At 29.4% G+C, this 19,760-nt stretch overlaps 1 long non-coding RNA gene across 2 annotated transcripts in view; it reads left to right on the forward strand.

Moving 5' to 3' along the window:
- Positions 1-2,091, forward strand: part of LOC136081619 (uncharacterized) — a 3,773-nt gene extending 1,682 nt beyond the window's left edge. The window contains exons 1-4 of one of the 2 annotated variants that reach the window (XR_010638953.1): positions 1-1,122; positions 1,236-1,438; positions 1,509-1,618; positions 1,901-2,091. The exon at positions 1-1,122 is cut by the window's left edge and continues 1,682 nt beyond it. This is a non-coding gene — a long non-coding RNA (uncharacterized LOC136081619). Of the gene's footprint in view, positions 1,123-1,235; positions 1,619-1,900 lie in introns of both variants that reach the window. The other variant, XR_010638952.1, reaches the window with a different exon arrangement.
- Positions 2,092-19,760: the final 17,669 nt, after the last annotated feature.

The following is a 19,760-nucleotide window of genomic DNA, read 5'->3' on the forward strand; positions in this document are numbered from 1 at the left end:
AGTTAACAGTAAGCTTCCTTAATTTATATTATTAAGGAAGCTTACTGTTAACTACTTCGATAACCATTTCCAATGGTATGCAATGAAGGTAAAAAAAATAAAGTTTTTTAGTTTTAGGTATGCAATCTCTCAGTCAGCAATTTTTGTTTGTGCTATATCTTATTTTTTCTTAACATTAACTGTTAAATTATATTGACAATCAATATTCCAATTTTGTGTAGATGGAGATTTTAATTCAAATTTGAATAGTCTAATTATGACCCAAATATTGTACTGTATAAATAAAAACTTTTTACAGATTTAAAAAAAAATTTAATCCATTTATTTGGTCACATTTTTACGTTACCAAACTTTGAAAGGAGTTAAAACTCGGGCAATAATGAATTGACGATAAGAAAGAGTTTTTCACATAACAGGAAAAGTTTTTAAAAAGAATTAAACTTTATTATTGAATTTATTGTTTTTAATTCTTCTTCAAAGGTATCATTTAATATGTTCAGAATCATGGTTGTTAGAACTTTCTTTGGCTTTAAGTTATTTTGAATGATTACATACATTAAGCTTTAACTAAATGTATGTAATCATTCAAACTAGTTCAATTAAGACAAGCTTTAACGTAAGTTACTGCTGCTAAAATTGCCGACTGTTACCAGAATTATCAGTTAAAAGATAAAATGAAAATAGTTAGCACATATCTTGCCGGGATTACAGGACTCAAACCAGAAGATTTCTTTGAACAAAAATCTTACATGGGCTTCTTAGCTAAGTGCATTAAAAACGCACGTGCTAAGCTTAACAGCAATGAAAAATTATGGACTCCAAAAGAGCAAAGGGATAAACTTTGCTACAAACTACTGCATCGCTGTCTAATTCACCCTATACGAAGGCATTTATAACTACTGTTCCCCAAAGTGTTGAATTCATTTTTACAGATTGCTGCCAAGGATTAGAGGAGTGTCAATTCTGTGAATGTAATTAGTATAACAGACTCAAGTAAAAAATGTGTTTAAATAGCAGTAAAAAAAAAAATTTTGCTATATTCGGTAAAAGATTGAGAAACGTCATCCATCATATTTAGAATGTGTACAGCACATAACATGTTAGTTATCCTTGCCATAAATGGTAAATATTTTTTAAATAGATATTGAAAAGTTTTCAGTATGTAACTTGCTAGTAATGTATTTATTTGTTTTGTCATGAGTAAGCCTATGTTGTAGAGATTTATTACTGTTTAGCTGCTTCAAGACTTTTGTCGTATGTATCCTGATACAGCTGATTGCTTTGCTGAGTGTATGAAAAATTTGATAAGTTCTGTGCTACTTTATTGTTCAAAATTAACTGTTGAATACCTTCAAGAATGTTACACAGGAATTATTGGAGGATCCAGTAAGGAAGTAACAAGTGGGCTAAGAAGTGTTATGCATATATTTAATTTGAGGTTGACTGTTATTAATCAAAATATTGCACGTTATATAGTAAAATTAATAGATTTATTGCATTTTTTATAGATGGACAGAATGCAGCTTCTGTGAAACCATTACTATACCTGTTGCCGATAACAGGAAAGAAGCGTCTAACTTCAAAAGAGTTGTTTGATTTATTGATCCCATATGAAACGGTGAGCATTTTGGATGCATTGTTGTTCATATTCGTTAAAGTATAACGTCTTTGTTTTCTCTTTTAGAACTAAATCTACATTAGTCTTATAAAGTCTTCCTTTTCTCAAGGTCATACTAAATTAAAACTAACTTTTAGTTAATTAGTATTTATAGTTAATTATAGTAATTATAGTTAATATAAAGAATACAGTATTTATAGCACATATTGTGGATATTTTTAATTTGTATGGTATTGGAAATGTTCTAATTCAAATTACGTGTACTTACTGCTTTATATTTAGCCTGTCACCGGAAATTCTAAAGGTGTTTCGCAAAATTTAGCTTAATCCCAAGCTGAACCTGGAATATACGTCGAACGATATAGACGAAATCACTTGAGGAATTGTATGCGACGGAAAAGCTTGCAGAAAAACAATTGGACTATATGTTTAAGTTTTTTACGATTTTTTATTCGGAATATCCTTACAGTTGAGAGATGTTTATTAAATTTTTAACAATTTAAAATATATAATTCAACTTTTAATAAAGAAAGCATGGTTGGCCCCATCAACAGTGTAGTTAGTGCTAATTCTAGTTCAGAATTTAAATTGAACTTTGACATCATAGAAGAGCAGATAATTGTAACCTTACTGCTAAAGACCCTAAGAATAATTTTGATGGAAACTATAACTACAGCGAATGATATCTTCCCCAATGTCTTACAAGAAGTAAGTGACAAAATTCTTCAAGGTCGTTGATGTAATATCGCAAAATAGAAAGCTAGTGCTTCAACAGCATTAAAGAGGATGAAAAAAACTGCCAAGGATGCTGCAGAAATTGCTAAATTAGATATAAGGTAGGCAGTGCAAAACCCCGTTAACCTAGTAAAAATCATTAATATGGTAAAGAATTACAAAAATACAGGTTAAATATGACTTTATTTTAAAAGTATGTGGAGTACCGTAATTCGGGCCAACTTCGTCAATTTTGGAACTTATTTTTTTCTTTGTAATGATTTCAGAATGGAAAATGAAAATGAGTCGGTTAGTTTTGTTACAATACAGCATGCCCTTTAATGTTCCACTTATTTTTGATTTTTCCATTTGAATAATTAGGCAGTTGAAATATCATTATGAAGAGTGACGAAGTTACCTTGAGTTAGGGGCAACTTCGTCATGTGCCGAAATATTAATTTATTATGAAGTTGGACAGTTTTGTGCATCTTCGGCATGTTTTAAATTATAATTCAGTATTTATGACAGTGTAGAGATATAAAAAATAATAAAAGGTAAGAAAATCTCCTTAATTTACTTTGATTCTGGTGCGATCATAAAAAGTGAAATTAATTTACAAAATTTTAAGTTTGACAAACAGTCTTACGTGTATTAAATAAAAGGCTCTGAATTTAAAACAACTCTAATTATAATCAGTGAACATGCAACAACATTTACAATAACGTATTACAATTACATAATGTTTCAGAAAACTTTATTCAAACTCAGTCCTCTAAATACCGATCGCAAATGCACTGCGGCTCCTAAGAAGAACTGTTACAAACTCCGCATATCCACTGGTGGCATGAAATTTATTGTATCCAATATGGACCTCGATAACCGTTATATTCACATTTACAAATTCCGCACACATTTTTGTCATATACCAGCTGTCTAGATGGACCAGATTGTTGTATTTCAGGCAAAATTGCAGTAGATGTAAAATGATAGGCAAGATTATCTGCAATTACAAATTTTTCTCCAGGAACGTTTTCTATATGGGGAACGAAAATATGACGAAACCACAATTCAAAGGGACGAGAATCAAACCACCTAGTTTTTGTTACATCATATCTGGAACCTGATGGTTCACCATTGCACTAATTTCCATTGAGGTTTTCTGCTTTATAGACCACAAAGAGAGGAAGGATGTCACCAGAAGCAGAAATACAAAACATAAGAGAAATTGCTGCTTTTGAATGTTCCATAGCACCAGAATTGTTGGTCAAGTTGGTTTCGTCAAAATTAAAAATCTTTTTCGTTGGCATGTTTTCTAGCTTTTCCCTGGCGTTTTCAAAAAAATCTGTAACCATTTCAGGAGAAACTGCTGCTCTAGAATGGCTGATGCTTGTAGCTAAACGTTGTTTGAGATTGTTACGTAACATAAAACTGTTCTTAAAATCATCACCAGACATGTTGTTGGCAAACTCGATTACAGAACGACCTTCCTTATTTAAATAACCTTGAATTATGAGCCGGATATCAAACTTCTTCAACTGATAGGACCACTTCGTCAATTCAACCAATCTTGGTTGAATTGACGAAGTTTCTTGCTGGCAGATGCAACTGATATTCCATTACCAATATCTCGAAGAGCATTCTAAATCTTACTTTTATCATAAGGCTGGTAATTCTGTCCTTCGATTACTTTCCTATTTTTCTTAGGCATTTTGTAGATATTTTTATATAAACTGGAAAAAACAATTTTACACTAACGTTTACGTCGTTTATAAATACCTAAAATGATCTATTACGTGCACAGAATAATCTATTAAAGTCATTGAATCAATTTGCGATTGAAGCTATCAGTTTACTTGACTGTTGAGATTCAAAACTGTAATTCAAAAAATATTTTAATTTCACAACAGCTGACAAGGTTGCACTGCTTGAAGTTGCCACGAATTACAGTATGCTTTGATACAACTTCAAGTCATACTGGTTCAAAGAAAGGACTACTTATTAGGATTGTAAGAGGTATAAAAAATACCTTTAAGTATTAACATATAGGCATCATTCATTGAGCTTGGAATAATTCGTTTCGGAGAAGCATTGATAAAAGAGAATAACGTCGGACATAAACCGTAAAGTCCAAACAATTGTTTCAGAACCCTAAAGATAGAATATATTGCACATCTTAATATAATCGTTGTAGGCCTAAAAAATCTGATACAAAAGACGACGAAGCTATCGTCACAGATTTTTTTAACGCATGTGGGGTAGTAAACCAGATCAAAACCGTTAGTCGCGTGCATACAACCAATAAAATCAACAAAAACAAACTGAACTTAATAAAAGTATCATTCGAAAACGAAAATGCAAAAAATGAAGTGTTCCAGTTATGCAGTCGTCATAAAGCTATGTCATTTGAAGGCGTTTTTGTGCGCGAAGACAGAACGCCAGCGCAGCAAACCGAATATGCCGAACTACATAATAGGATGAAAGCGCTAAATGAAGAATTAAAGGAAGCCGGACTCCTTGACAACTATTTCCAAATGTTATACACCGAAGAACTGGCCAAATCTGCTGCATCAACGTCACCGAGTCAACCGCCTGAAAAAGATATGTTTTTAAATCTGCTTAAAAAGCACTTGACAATTTTAAAAAACAAAATAAAAGCCCTGACCAAAATTGACGCCAACCCATACTTTAACCTCGCACGGTAAAACCTGTTACCAGAATCCTAAACTGTGCTTATTTTAGTGCAAGATCATATTAAACAAGAAACTAATAAACCTACACAACCTACTCCAACATGGAAACCTTGACATCGTCCCTATTACAGAGACTTAGCTCAACATTAACACTCCTGACTCATTACTGTTTTAATCTGTTCCGAATTGACCGTGACGGCAAAGGTGGCAGTACGCAGTGATATTCATTCGGTTTAAATTCGGGATGAAACTTCCAACAATCCTCATAATACTGAAATTATCTGCGTCGAAGTTAGTGCTTTACCAAACCTTGGCAAGACCAGATTTATGTTTGTTTACCAGCCTCCTTGTGCAGCATCAAATATTTCTAAAACCAAATCCATGTGCAGGTTTCTTTGCATACTTCTATCAACGTGTGATTCGACTTGTGCAATAACAGGTGATTACAACTTCCCACGTATAAACGGGTCAATTCCGATTAGTTTTGGTTTTTTTTGGTGAAACTTGTTCTGTATATGCTCTCACCAAGCTCGTAGCTGACCCTGCTAGACTTAACAATCTGCAAGACCTCATTTTAACAAACAATATTAAAACGATGCAAAATGTGGATACTACCGCCCCATTTACCAGCACTTGTTACCACTGCACAATCCAATTTAATTGTATCTTGATGAATTCGAAAAGTCGTAGAAAATCAAGTATACGCAATTTCTTTAAAACCGATTAAAATTCGATTTAAAATGACTTACTAAATGTATATTGGTTAATTTTGCCCAAACAATATCAAGATGTTGAATCCTTTTGGCAATCTATTTGTGATGTCTCGAATTCCTCTATTTCTTCTAACGTTCCAGTACTTTGTTCTAAAATAAACCATATTCGACCCCTTGCCATCCGCAAATTAGCATCACAAAACATATTTCGTACCGACATTATAAAAGACTACATGATATCTCCGTGCTTGCCAATTACAAGAGTTGTGCTCATTTATATGATGCTGCGATTATAAAAAATTGTATTGCTAGAGAAAAAAACATTGTAGAAAAAGCAAACTTAATGCAATTTTATTCCTACGTCAAGTCTAAATCAACCTGTCTAAATTCTGTTCCGCCTCTTGTAAAATCCGACGGCCTTCTTTGTATTGATGGTTTGAAAAATCAACACTTCTTAATAACTATTTTGCTTCAGTCTTTGTCATCAACAACGGTAACACACCAGTGTTAGATCTTTCACCTCATGATAATTCTCTAAATAATGATCTTTTTTTTTACGACTCTGTTATATCTGGTCTTCAAAACCTTTTATCTAAGTCATTAATTTCACCCGACGGTTTTCCGACTATATTTCTGAAATCACTTGCTACTACTATTGCCATCCCGTTTTCAATCCTTTTTGAATTATCTATGTTAACCAGTGTAATTCCGAAAATTTAGAAAATCGCTATAGTGCGTCTTCAAAACTCTTCAAAAAAGATACTCCCTCCTTACCTTCCAACTACAGACTTATTTCAATTACTTGTATTATTCGCAAAGTTATGGAGTCTATTGTCGCCAAAAGCCTAAAAACTACTGCATAATAACTTTATTACTGTCCATCAGTTTGGCTTCCTAAAACGCAGATCTACATGTACACAAATGTCAGCTTCTCTAAATGAATGGACCACAGCATAATTTGTATTAGTGGTGTTACGTAAGCCTAACCTTGTGATTACCTGTCTCATCTTTTTGTATTAAAACTCTTTTTGTATGATTTTTAATGCAAATAAACGTTGTTGTTATTATTATCATTATTGTTATTATCATTATTATTATTAAGTTCGAATACTATAAAAATAACCTTACCTTTTTTGAATGGAACACATGAAGAAAACTGCAAGGCTAACTTTAGATTACAACGACTTATATTACTAAAAAATTGAATATAAGGAATGACAGAAGAGTGTTAGTTAAACTAACCATGCAGTAATTTTTTCTCCTGCAAATTTTAAATTATAGAAAACTGTAGCTGTTCACCATCCTAGTTTTTTAGGCAAGCATTTACTCTAACGTAAACTTCAGCTTTTGTGCTAGCAACTGACATTTGTGAAAAAAAAATCATGTTGTAGATTTGAAACTCATCTGTAAATTCATATTATATTTTTACACACGGTGGTACATTAAGCATATAAAGCAATTCAATTTTCTGCTTCTAATATTGATGCAATTTTTCAGAGGAAAGAGTGAAAGAAAATTTTGCTCCAATCTGGAGGCAGTTGATGCTGTGTTAGTTCTCTTGATAAGCAACCCTCGGAATTAGGAAAAATGAGGTCGGCAATAATTTGCCGACCTCAATCTTTTTGAGGTCGGCATCAGGTCGGCAAAAATTATTTGATACAAAGGTTTAACCATAAAACATAGAAACAAGGTTGGCAAATTTTTGCCGATCTCAAATACTTTCAGGTCGGCAGTTAGGTCGGCATTGCCGAATGCCGACCCTAATTGCGAGGGTTGGATAAGCATATATGGTATTGTAAGGAAATTTTAGACAAAAGCTCCGTTCAGCCTAACGGAGAGATGTGAATTCGGCTGCTGAACAAGCAATTGGAATGATGCAACAGTTTGAGCAAATATCCAAAATAATAGATGACTAGCAGGACAGACTTAATTGAAAATAAAGTAAGAGTTTGTTCACAATTTACTCAATTTTTAGAGTTTTTGGCGTGGAAAATGTGGAAATGTAATATTATAAAAAACAAGAAAAATAGAGTGACATCAGAAATTCTGATTTCACTCTCTAAACTAAAGGAAAAGAAACTTTATGTTTATAAAATTGTTACTTACTAATCCATTAAATATAATTAATGCTACGTTTACTCTTATCAGACCATTAATAAAAAGAACTTGGAAAAACATTTAGAATCATTTCAAACGACCTTTTTCTTAAAATATTCTGCATCAGTAAAAGACGAAGAAAATAAAAAACTAGCTGCAACACAAAAACAAAAAAATATACAAACGCATTTTGTTTTAGATAAACCAGCTGAAAATACAGTTGAACAAGACATTGAACTTATTTTTCCTTCATCTGGTCCAGGTAAATAAATTAGTATCCATATTTGTACATTGCTTTTAAAATAAAAAAGTAATTTTTATTTTGCTATTAAAACCATCTTAATTTTACAAGATTAATTAAGACAATTAACTTCTAGACAAAATTTTATATAAATAACAATATAAAATATTTTTTAGATCCATCTACCTTAGATAAAGATAGTAACTTTAATTTCTCTCCTCAAAAAAAAAGTTAAGTAACCCTCTACTGAAACTTTTGTAACCAAAGATACCATTGAAATTAAAATGAGTAAAGAAACTTACGAAAATATTTAATAGAAAGAAGTAGCAATTAATGGTTGACCATTTACCTTTATAAACGATAGTGGTTTAAAAAAACATTTAGATCCGAATAAGGAAGATATAAAAGTTGCAGTGTCAACAGGCAGACAATGAGCACTTCTAGAAAAACAAAGACGGCAAAATTATATCTGTATTAGTGCAAAATATAAAAATAACTTAATACGTTTAAAATTTGACATTGTAACTAAAAATGAAAAAAAAACTTGAATTAGCAGAATGTGGAAAATGGAAAGATTAAATATACTGCTTAGTTGGGTACTTTTTGTGAGCTTTAATAGTAATGTAATTTCAAAACTTTATCTGTTTTGTTTTTCATAGGTACAATAGATGTAAATGGAAAGAACACTGGATTTTAATTACCATCTGAAGTATAAAAATTATTAGATGTCTTCAAATTGAAATTATATTCTGTAACTATTCATATTGGGCGGAACCTCCAGAAGAGCGAAAGACTTAATATTAAAAAAGTTTGTTAGACTTATAATATTATAGTAGAATTTTTGTTATTAAAAAAAGAAAAGATTTTTGAGAGGGACAATCATAGTTGTAACGATTGAGAAAATGATAGCGAAACTTATACAGATTTATGACTAAACGAGGAAAAATTAGATAAAAATAATGAAAATAATTTGACATCTGATGACGAAAAAAAGATATTATTGATAAAGGCATCCGAAAAAGAAAGTTGAGCTCACGAGAAAAATATTTAAAAAATGAGAAAGAAATATCAAATATTGACAAAATTAGAATATTAACTATACAAGCTGAAAAAATATTTGCATGCTTCATCTAAGTTTAATTTAGCCAAAGTTTTGATAAATGCATAAGGATGTTCAGTCCGTACTTTGGATTTGGCAGTAAGATTCATAGCAAGTCCTCTTAAAAACAGACTAAATGATAAGCATGTTTTCTAAAATAATGGTAATAAAAATAAATAATATTGACACAAAGAGCTATAAAAAAAAAATAATTACGTGAAAAACATAAACGTAAAATCCAAAATTACTTCGGATAAAAGTACAATTTTTCTATAAGTATTACAAAATATATTGTTTTTTCTATGTAACAATCAGGCTAAATTAAAGAAGCAAAAATACAAAACTTAGAATAAAATTAGAAAATGCAGAGCCATTCCCAAAGCAAGAGCATTAAACCAGACAGTCTTTTAAAAATTTTTTTTAAATAACTGATGTAAATAACATAAAGATAAATTAAAAAAAAACCAAGTTAAAAAAACAAAAGTTATTAACTTAAAAAATTTATAACTTTTCATAACCTCAACAACCGCTTATTTTAATTTATTTAATATAGCGAATTTAGTAGAATGGTTCAAAAAAGCTCAGTTTCAAATTTAAAATTATATTGTCGATTGTGAAGAAAAGTGTATTGATGTTATTTAATCATACAGATGAAACAACATCAAATTCCTTTTTTTTCAGTAAATTTGTGTTAAATTTACTGAAAAATTTAAAGTAAAAAAGGTAACAAAAGTGGAAATAACAATATTTAAACAACCAGATTCCAATCACGTATTTAAAATCAGGCCCGTAGCAGGCTTTTTGTTTGAGAATTTAACTTTACGTAACAACATAGAGTATTTGTATATTCATGTTTGTGTTAAGATTTTCAAAAGTATTGCGATAATCGGAGTCTGTTAACATTAAACCCCTAAAATGTTAACTTTTTTTTAATGCCACTATTGAGAGCGATGAGTTTATTACATTTGTTATATATAAATGTCTCACTAGTGGCATTTTTTAACATTTTAAACTATTATAATTTAAGTTCATTAATAAGTCTCTAATGTCTTGCAATATCATCTTTGTGTTCAAAAAATTTGACCATATGAGTTTTGAGCAACTTCCGCAATTATTTAGGGGATTTAAAATATTATCTTTAATTAAGCTATTAGTTCTTCTGACAATCAAATTCTATTCCTCATTCAAAAGTTCAGAGTGAAAGTTAATTTAACTCTTTTTTCGTGAATAAGTAATCAAATGACGCGGAATAGAAATTTGTCAGGAAATAACAAAGAAAATAAGGTTTTTATAAGTGACTTTAGTCTACAAGATCATTTGTGTTTTTCGAAAAATAATATATTGTTCAAATCATTCTTATTTTTAATATTATTAATTTGATAACTATCAAATTAATTTTTTTTCCAATTTAATTTCTTCATTGATTTTTTTAAATCACATTAAGACATTCGTTAATGCAGTGATTGATTTTTAATTTTTATAATTTTTTATTTTTTCTTAATTTGCCGTTTCAAATTATTACTTTTCTTTTGTAAAATATACGAATAGCGGGGATAAAAGAAGAAAAAAAATAGTCTTTTTGCTGGGCCCCTAAATATCCGTACATAACAAAGTCATTAAAAACTTCTCAAATAAAAGTTGATGATTATGTGTTTTTCTGAAGTTTGAGTTTAATAAGTTTATTTTAGTCGACAATTATAGTTTTGTGTTTTTTGGGAATATATCTAAAAAATTAACACATATGTAGTTGAAATACCAGATTCTCTTGTTTTATACTGCGTCAAAAGCAATGTAAAAAAGGTTTCATAACTTGAAAATGCCGCAATTCTTTGTATCACCAAACCGATTAGAAATTACTTAATCAACAGCATCTTTAACTAATAGTATTAATAATAATTACGTAGAAATGAGGTCCTTTAATGTGTTGTTAAAAACAATATTAAATTCATTTAAAGACTTTATGGTAACCAATGATATAACGATGTCTACTAGCGTAAACTTTGAGATGTAATAGGTCTGGTGAATAAAAAAAGCTATTGCTTTTACTCAGTAATTGGTCAGCTTTACGGGAATAAAAATTTCAGCAATTTTGCTTATGTTTTTATTCACGTAGAGCTGAGTAATTACTGAATAAATTGCTCAACTTAACGTGAATAAAAACTTGAGCAAAACTGCTGAAGTTTTTATTCACGTAAAACTGACCAATTACTGAGTAAAAGCAATAGCTTTTTTTATTTACCTGGCCTACTATTATTATTATTACTGCTATGAAAAATCAATAATTTTGGGTAATAAATATCCTTTTGGTAAATAAAACATACTTCGATGCAAAAATTAAGTATGTTCTTGTTTATATCACATTAAAAAGTGTAGGAGAATGTTGAAACAACCACCTTTTTTGGTTTGGGTGTAAATTTTATATAATCATAAGATTTGAATTGTAAAACCTGTCGACTTAATCTTAGTGTAAGAAAACAAAAACTAAAAGTTGCTAATTTGTGCCCTTACATTTGGGGTAGGGATGATTTTGGGTAATTTTTTACAACCACCACAACTTTTAGTTCTTTAGCTACTTATAAATCGTTTCTACGCTACAACTCAGGTTATTGATATTTTATACAGTATCGTAGCAAAGTATTTTGTGTCATTGGGCATACGTAGCCAAGGTACCCAATTTCTGTTTCCCTGGAACAATTACTTTTTAAAAACAAAAAAAACCTTTTAAATATATCTTAGGGCTCCTAAAGTTTGCTGCTTTAGGTTCAGTTGCTTGTGGGACTGGAAGTTTTGTTTATACTGGCCTTGCGGTAGCTAGGTCACTGATACTACACGCAGATAAAGATATTTACGTGAAAAGTTCTAAATTTTTCATGCCCATATAAAAGTTCCGTATTTGTTAAAACCAAGACATTAAGAGTCAAAGGATATTCTAGAGCAGGTGGAATTTTTTTTGTATTAAACTGGCAAAAAATCTTTACAAAAATAAATAAATTGTTTCTCCATTTTTAGTTTTTAAATAATAAATACAATTACATAAAACATTTGTAAAAAAGACCTAACAATTATGCCAATTATTTTCCTTTCAAAAAAACTTCTCTTTCTGAGTGTCCCATTAGTATATGCGCCTTCTGCTAACTACCTTATTTCAGCTTTGTGTAAATTCCAGACCTTTCGAATGGTTGGGAAGAGAGTGAATGTTTTTGAGACGGTTTGATTCAGAGAATGGTTATTATAGATAAAACTCATGCACCGGTACTAAAGAGGGTTTTAATCATGGGCAGAAACCTATTATTGATATTTTCAAACTTTACATTTCAAACTTACAGGAAAGAAATACCTAAAACCGCGCAAATCAAATGTTGCGGCAAACCAAATGTTAGTGACTTAAAGTTTTTCTTTTTTGCATTACTTTTGTATAAGATCCAGTCAAAATTTTTGTAAAATTAAGTAAATTTACCTACTTAATGTATTAAATTACTTTACAAATTATATAAAATGTAATCTTACGTAATTTAAATTTTATTTTACATAATTTATTTTTAATAAAAATTTGTTATTACTTTTAAAATAAAAAATCCCTACTCAAATATAATTTTAATATAATTTTACTTTACTTTCTAATATAATTTTTTTAACTAGTTACTTTTATAGGTAAATGTAAATTACAGTTAATGATTAATAATTACAGTTAATAATTACAGTTTGAAGAACTTTTATATTATGTAATGTAATTTTCAAAAGTAATTAACTATTAAATGTTTTTTATATGACTTACTTTTACATGCAAAAGTAAATTACTTTTTGATGTAATCTTATTTTACATAACTTACTTTAAAAAGTTTAAAATTTACATTATAAAGTAAAAGTCGTTTCAAAAAAACAAATTACACATACGGAAATGTAAATTTACATTAAACGCTTACAATTACTTATTAATTTACTTATTATAATATTATTATTAATTTACTTTTGATGAAAATTAACTTACTCGTGCAAGTAAAAAAAAAAGATTAAGTAATAGAACCATCCATAATCATATCTGTAACCTTCATGATCTTTCAAGTCTACTATATGAAAAGTTCTTTAAAATTGTTAAAAAATTTGTAAAAAGAGCAAATAAACCTCTCATTTAATTAGCAAAATGCATAAGTGTGTAGAAAGTAGCAATGTTTGTTATGGCTTTAAGACTATTATAGACAAAATTAAACCAAGCGATTGTGATGGATGGTTCATTTTAAATTGTTGTTATTATTGAAATAGTTTCAGAATCAAATTTTAATGTTCGATGTGTAACGTCGTTTCATTAGTTACAAGGCTTTGAAAGAGCGCGTTCTCAAAATGCATGCGATCATTGGAAAAAGATCTCTTAAGCGAATTTAAACTTTTTTTCTTTTGGAAATTAATTATTAGTTTAGCTATATTACATAAAGAATCATATTAGGATAAATAATCATCGTTAAGTTCATTGAAGTTAGTATATAAAATAGTTATATATACATTTTTATTATATAAAGTAGAAAGGATTTAAAGTAGAAAGAATTTTCAATTTTTTATAGCGTTTATATTTTGTTTCTTTTAGCAGTTTTATTTTTATTTTTTAGAAGGAAAATAGGGGTATGTATGTTATTTAAAGATATACTAATGCTATTTCCATAAAATGATTACTACTTTGAAAATTCTGTGATGCTTTTAACTATTATTGTTCTTTTTTAGAAAATTTAGAAAAATAAATTAAAATTTTGTGCCAACACTGACATCGCATGTCACATGTTATTGTATGAAAAGGTTGAAATTTGTTATGAGGATTACAGTTCTTATGAAAAAAAAAAAAAAGGTAAAAAGTATTTTTTAAATTTTCTCGCTTCATTTTTAAAATTTTTGTTTGCACACGTTTGTTGTTTTGCATATATGCCTTTTTTAATATGTATGTGTATGTGGTAATAAGTGCTTTATAGTTTTTTTTATCAATGTATTTATATAATAATGTACAGTATTTTTTTATTGTTTGTGTATGTGTTAATATGTGTTATATGATTGTTTCAAAAATGTGTTTAAATATGTATAAAAGGTATACATATAACCTTATATAAATATTTAAACACATTTATTGTGTTTATAGTTGGTGCATATGTTTATATTATGTTATTTCCGTATTTTCAAAGTGCTGTGACTTGGTAAACGTTTAGAGCAAGATTTGTCAACTTTGCCAGCTAAGTGATGTACTTATAACAGAGGGTTACACGTTTGTGTTTAGGGTCAAACTGTTACTGCTTTAGGTCTAGCTGTTTTCAAGCTTTACTTATTAATTATTCTAAAAATACATAATAATATATTTTAATATCATTTTGCGTAATGTTATTACTTTAAATCTGTCCATGGCGTACTTTATAACAGACCTATTCATCGTGCGGATGACGTCATAAACTGAAGGCGAACATTTTTTAAACCATATTTTCTGTTAAGCGTCGAAGCTCTTGCTATTTATTTATTTAGTTAAAAATTTAAATTTGTAATAAACATGGGTCGTAAGTGCTGTGTCATTAATTGTAATAGAAATTATGATCAAAGTTCTAAAGAAAAAACTTTTCGTCTTCCTCGAATACCAGAAGAAAGAAAAAGGTGGTTGGCAGTTATACCAAGAGAAAATATACCAGATAAAAAAGACACCGTAGTTTGTGAAAGGCACTGGCCTGTTGGATACGTTTTAACAAAAGACTATAGAAAAGAAAGACCTCGTGATCCTCCATCTGTATTTACGTGTGTAAAACCAAGTGTAATACCTTCACCATCTGGTTGTCCTAGAACTACTTCAAGATCACATGCTGAATCTAGAAATGTTCAACCTGACGAATTATCAGCTTTCAATTTAAAAAACGTTATAAAATCATTTAATGATCTGAAAACGAACATAGAAAGTTACAACTTTAATGGAGTTGATCTATTATTTAACACTAAAACAGACAATCAATTATTTATTCAATCATTAGAGTTCTTTCATAACACCGGTGTGCCATTATTTGTTCTGAAAATAAATAATAACTTTCAGTACGAAGCGTTTCACTGTGGAGTCAAATGTGTAATAAAACACTATCGCAGAACAGAATTACCATATTAAATAGATGGTCACATATTGTAGAAGCAGTTCGATTTTTAAATGCTTATGAGATAAACAGTAAAAAAAATATTATTGAACAGCAACTATTTTCGATGGGTGATAAACTTGTCACAGATAAAAAATATTCTGTTGAAACAATAATATGAGCATTTGAATATTTTTCAATTTCACGTACTACATGTAATCGTCTCAGAGAAGATTTTCAACTTCCAAGCATTACAACATTAATAAGACTAACATCAAATGTAAAATCTGTTCATGAAGATATATTTCTACAAAAAGTGTTTTCAAACTTATCTGACGTTAGACATAAAAATTGTATTCTTCTATTAGATGAAGTTTATGTTAAAACTGTTATGTTATGGAAAAGCGGTAAACAATCCAAATGATCTTGCTAATACTGTTTTGAATTTTATGGTGGTTACTTTGTTTGGTGGACCCAAACTTCTATGTAAAATGCTTCCAGTACGTGTAACCGATTCAAATTTTCTTTTTGAACAAACAAACTTTCATCAAAGCAGCAGGTGGTAATGTTGTATGCATAGTTTGTGATGGTAACAGGGTAAATCAGGCCTTTTTTAAGAAATTTGAGACAGGCGGCGTACCTTGGCGAACAAAAGATAAAATTTATCTTTTATATGATTTTGTGCACCTTTTAAAAAATATTCGCAATAAATGGATAACTGAAAAGACTCAGGAACTTGAGTTTTATGTTAATAAGGAAAAAAAAGTTGCTAAGTGGTCTCACATTGTAGCATTGCATAAATTAGAATCAAAGCAAATGATCAAAATGTCTAAACTTACTGATGTTGCTGTATTCCCCAAACCAAATGAAAAACAAAAAGTTTCAACTTGTCTGAAAGTATTTTGTGAAAAACAGTCTGTGCCTTAAAATGTCATCCAGACTTGGAAAATGTTGATGATACTATTTTGTTTCTTTCAATAATAATTGAATTTTGGAGAATTGTAAATGTTCATAGCCCTTATGCAGATATACGTATGCGTGATCCAAACAAAGCTGCAATATTTTCTCCAGGTGATTTTAATCTTCAAAAGCTGTTAGAGTTCGGAAACTTAGCTAAACAAATGTGTTCTTCTCAAAAAGTTCGTTGTAAAAGTTTCACAAAAGATACTTATAAAAGTCTCTACCACACATGCAATGGTCTTGTTGAGTTGTCAAAGTTTCTCTTGTCTACAAATCATAAATATGTTTTGCTCGGAACATTTACCACTGATCTTTTTGAAAAACAGTTTGGGAAACTCAGACAAGGATCAGGTGGTACATATTTTATTACTGTACAACAAGTATTAGAGAAAGTTGCTATTGTAAAGACAAAACTACTTTTGCAATTAGACAATAATGGTGATTGTCTTGATTTTACTACATCAGGACATTCTTGTGAAAGATGTGGTTATTACATGAACGAAGAGAAATGTTTGATATTTGATAACTTACCAGAATTAGAAAATATAGTATCTATAGATGTTAAAATGAGTCTGATTTATATAGCTGGGTATGTAGTCCGAAATGATAAAGATTCAGATGACTCATGCTTTTATTATGAGAAATTCTAATATTTTACAGACGAAATCAATCGCGGAGGATTAACTGTACCTGGTGATTGTGTATGTCAATGGGTTATATATTGCTATATTCTGTTTCGTGAAGTGGCTGATAATACATGCATTTCTTCTTTGTGCAATCTAATGATGCTTATTTCAGAACCATATCAACTGAGTATGAATAGAAAACATGGTGTTATACTTTCGAACATATTTTTTAAAAACTATTGTAGTTTGTACTCACCAAGATCAGAAAAAGAACCAAAACAAAAAATTTTGAAACTCAGTGTTAAAAAGCATTGTTTTTTAACACTAAGTTTAAAAAAAAACCAACATAAATACTGAATTTATGTATAAATTTACTATATTTGTATAAACAATTGTTTAGTATTTTTTTATTTAGTATTTTTTGGATTGGAAATAAAATTTCAAGTTAAAATTCACGTTAGTTGTGTTTTTTCTGTTTAAAAAACTCGCCTCCAGTTTATGACGTCATCCGCACGGTGAATAGGCCTGTTATAAAGTACGCCATGGTTCTGTCATATATGAACGTTATCTTACTTAAGTTATGCTATATAAATATTATATAACCTTATGCTGTGTGCTACTGTGTGTTGTTGCTGTGATGTTTTTTTGTTATCATTTGAGTTGATAGACATTTGGCTTATCTTCATGTTGGTGTCTTTTGTTAAAAATGGTAAATAGGCAATTTTACTAAAAATCACTCCTTTTAACCATTCACTAAAAGCCAATACAAATTATTTTGCCATATACACAATTTGTTTCATCTCAATTTGATTTTTTATCTTTAGCGCTGTTTACTACATGATTTTCCTATAAATATTTTGGAATGATATTGTTCCAGCATAAATTATTTTGTAAAAGCTAACACGAAATAGAAATATTTTACAACTACTACTCTGGCAAATCAAAACAGTTTTTCTCTATAAGGTACATTGATTTTTATTTTTTGTATGTAATGTTTTTCCTATTTATTTACTTATTCGTTACATTTTTTTTTTTAGATTTATCAGATGATGTATTTAAGTGGTAAAGAAGAACAAAATATTGCAAAGTTTTGAGAATTTTTATAAAAGTTTACTAATAATTTTTTTGAAGAAATAATATTTAAGTTTTCAATAAGGGGTTTACAACGTTTTTTTTAAAATCCTTTTTTGTTAGCAGTATGTATATTATTTGAATTGCATGTTTATAATAATTTATTAAATTATTATTCGCTAAGCTATTTTTTTTCAAACATCTCCAAGCTGATATGTATACTTTTTAAAGTCATAAGACTATTGTAAAATTTATTTAAATGACAGTCTGTTATATAACAAAATTATTTGTGTGTGCTATTTTGAGTAGAAAAAAATGATATAGAAAATATCGCAATCTTCAGGTTTCGTTTAAGATTTTTTATTACTACTTTCAATTAAAAGTGAAGTATAAATGGATGATATTAGGCTAGAAGCAGATATTAGTTTAGAAAGTGGAAATATTATTAGACAAGTTAATCGTTGTAGAAATGAAAGAGATAGGCTAAGGCGAGATAAAATTAATAATTGACAAAATGCTAGAAATACAGCTCGGCGAGCAGCAAATAATTTAAACCCAAATAAGGAGAGCTTGGTTAGGCGAGTTGAAAATAATTGTCGCAGAAATGAAAGAAATAGACTTAGGCGAGATGAAATTAATATTCGACAAAATGCAAGAAATGCAGCTCGGCAAGCAGCAAATAATTCAAACCTAAATGAGGAGAGCTTGGTTAGGCGAGTTGCAAATAATTGTCGCAGAAATGAAAGAGATAGACTAAGACGAGATAAAATTAAAAGTCGATAAAATGCTTAAAATGCTGCTAGATAGGAAAGAATGCATTGTATAGCAAGAAGTAATACTATTCAAGATAGTAATTATTTAGGAGAAATGAATTATATTTGTCAGCATCATGGTGCTAAAAAATCTCCTGATGAAACACATCTTTTATGTTGCCATAATCGAAAGGTAGTTTTGTCGCAACCTTAATTATTTCCACAAGATTTAGAAGATTTATTTAAAGGAAACTATGCAAATAGAAATGCCAATCTGAATTTTTTAAAATATATTAGAAAATATAATGCCTGTCTTTCTTTTGCTTCATTTAAAGCTAATGTAGTTTAACCCATGAATCACGGGCCGCCATGTTTTAGAATATGTGGTCAAGTTTTTCATCGTATGGGTAATCTAAGAGCAAATAAAGATGTTTCGCCGACATATTGTCGACTATACATCTATTATCTAGTTGCAGCAGTAAATTTCAGAATGCAACAACGTGGTAATGATCTTTGCTTAAATGATTTCAGTTTCGCTCAGTATCAGTTGTAAAAATGTTTTTACTTGAAGGACAAGATACAGTGGCGAGCAAAATAATAGGTGTGAATAATAAATTTCACTTAAATTGACATTTTACAGTATATTTTATAAAGTGACATCTAGGAACTGATTACTACACAATATATGCTTATTTTATTATAACAGAAAGCAGTATATTTCCAATTTCTTACAAATTTATGAGGGGAATACCCTATTTATATATTTAACCTACAAATTTGGTGGAGCAAAATAATAGGTGTGTGTTTCTTTTAACCTGTTTGCTGTAGGATTAAAAACATTTTATTATTTTTATTTGTTGTTGATATAAAGGTAAGGTCAATATTTATGCAACTTATATAAAATAATAACATATCATATTTGTATTGAATTAGAATTAGATATAAAATGGGACGAGGAAAACATTGCACAGCGATAGAAAGAAAACTTATTAGAAATTTAAGAAAACAAGGAAAAACTTACAAGGAAATTTCAGTTACGATGGGATGTTCTCAAAATAAAGTTACAAATGCCTTAAAACCAGAAAAATCACGTGAGAAT

The sequence above is a fragment of the Hydra vulgaris genome, chromosome 06 (genome assembly GCF_038396675.1).
Source record: "Hydra vulgaris chromosome 06, alternate assembly HydraT2T_AEP".
NCBI classification, from domain to species: Eukaryota; Metazoa; Cnidaria; class Hydrozoa; order Anthoathecata; family Hydridae; genus Hydra; species Hydra vulgaris.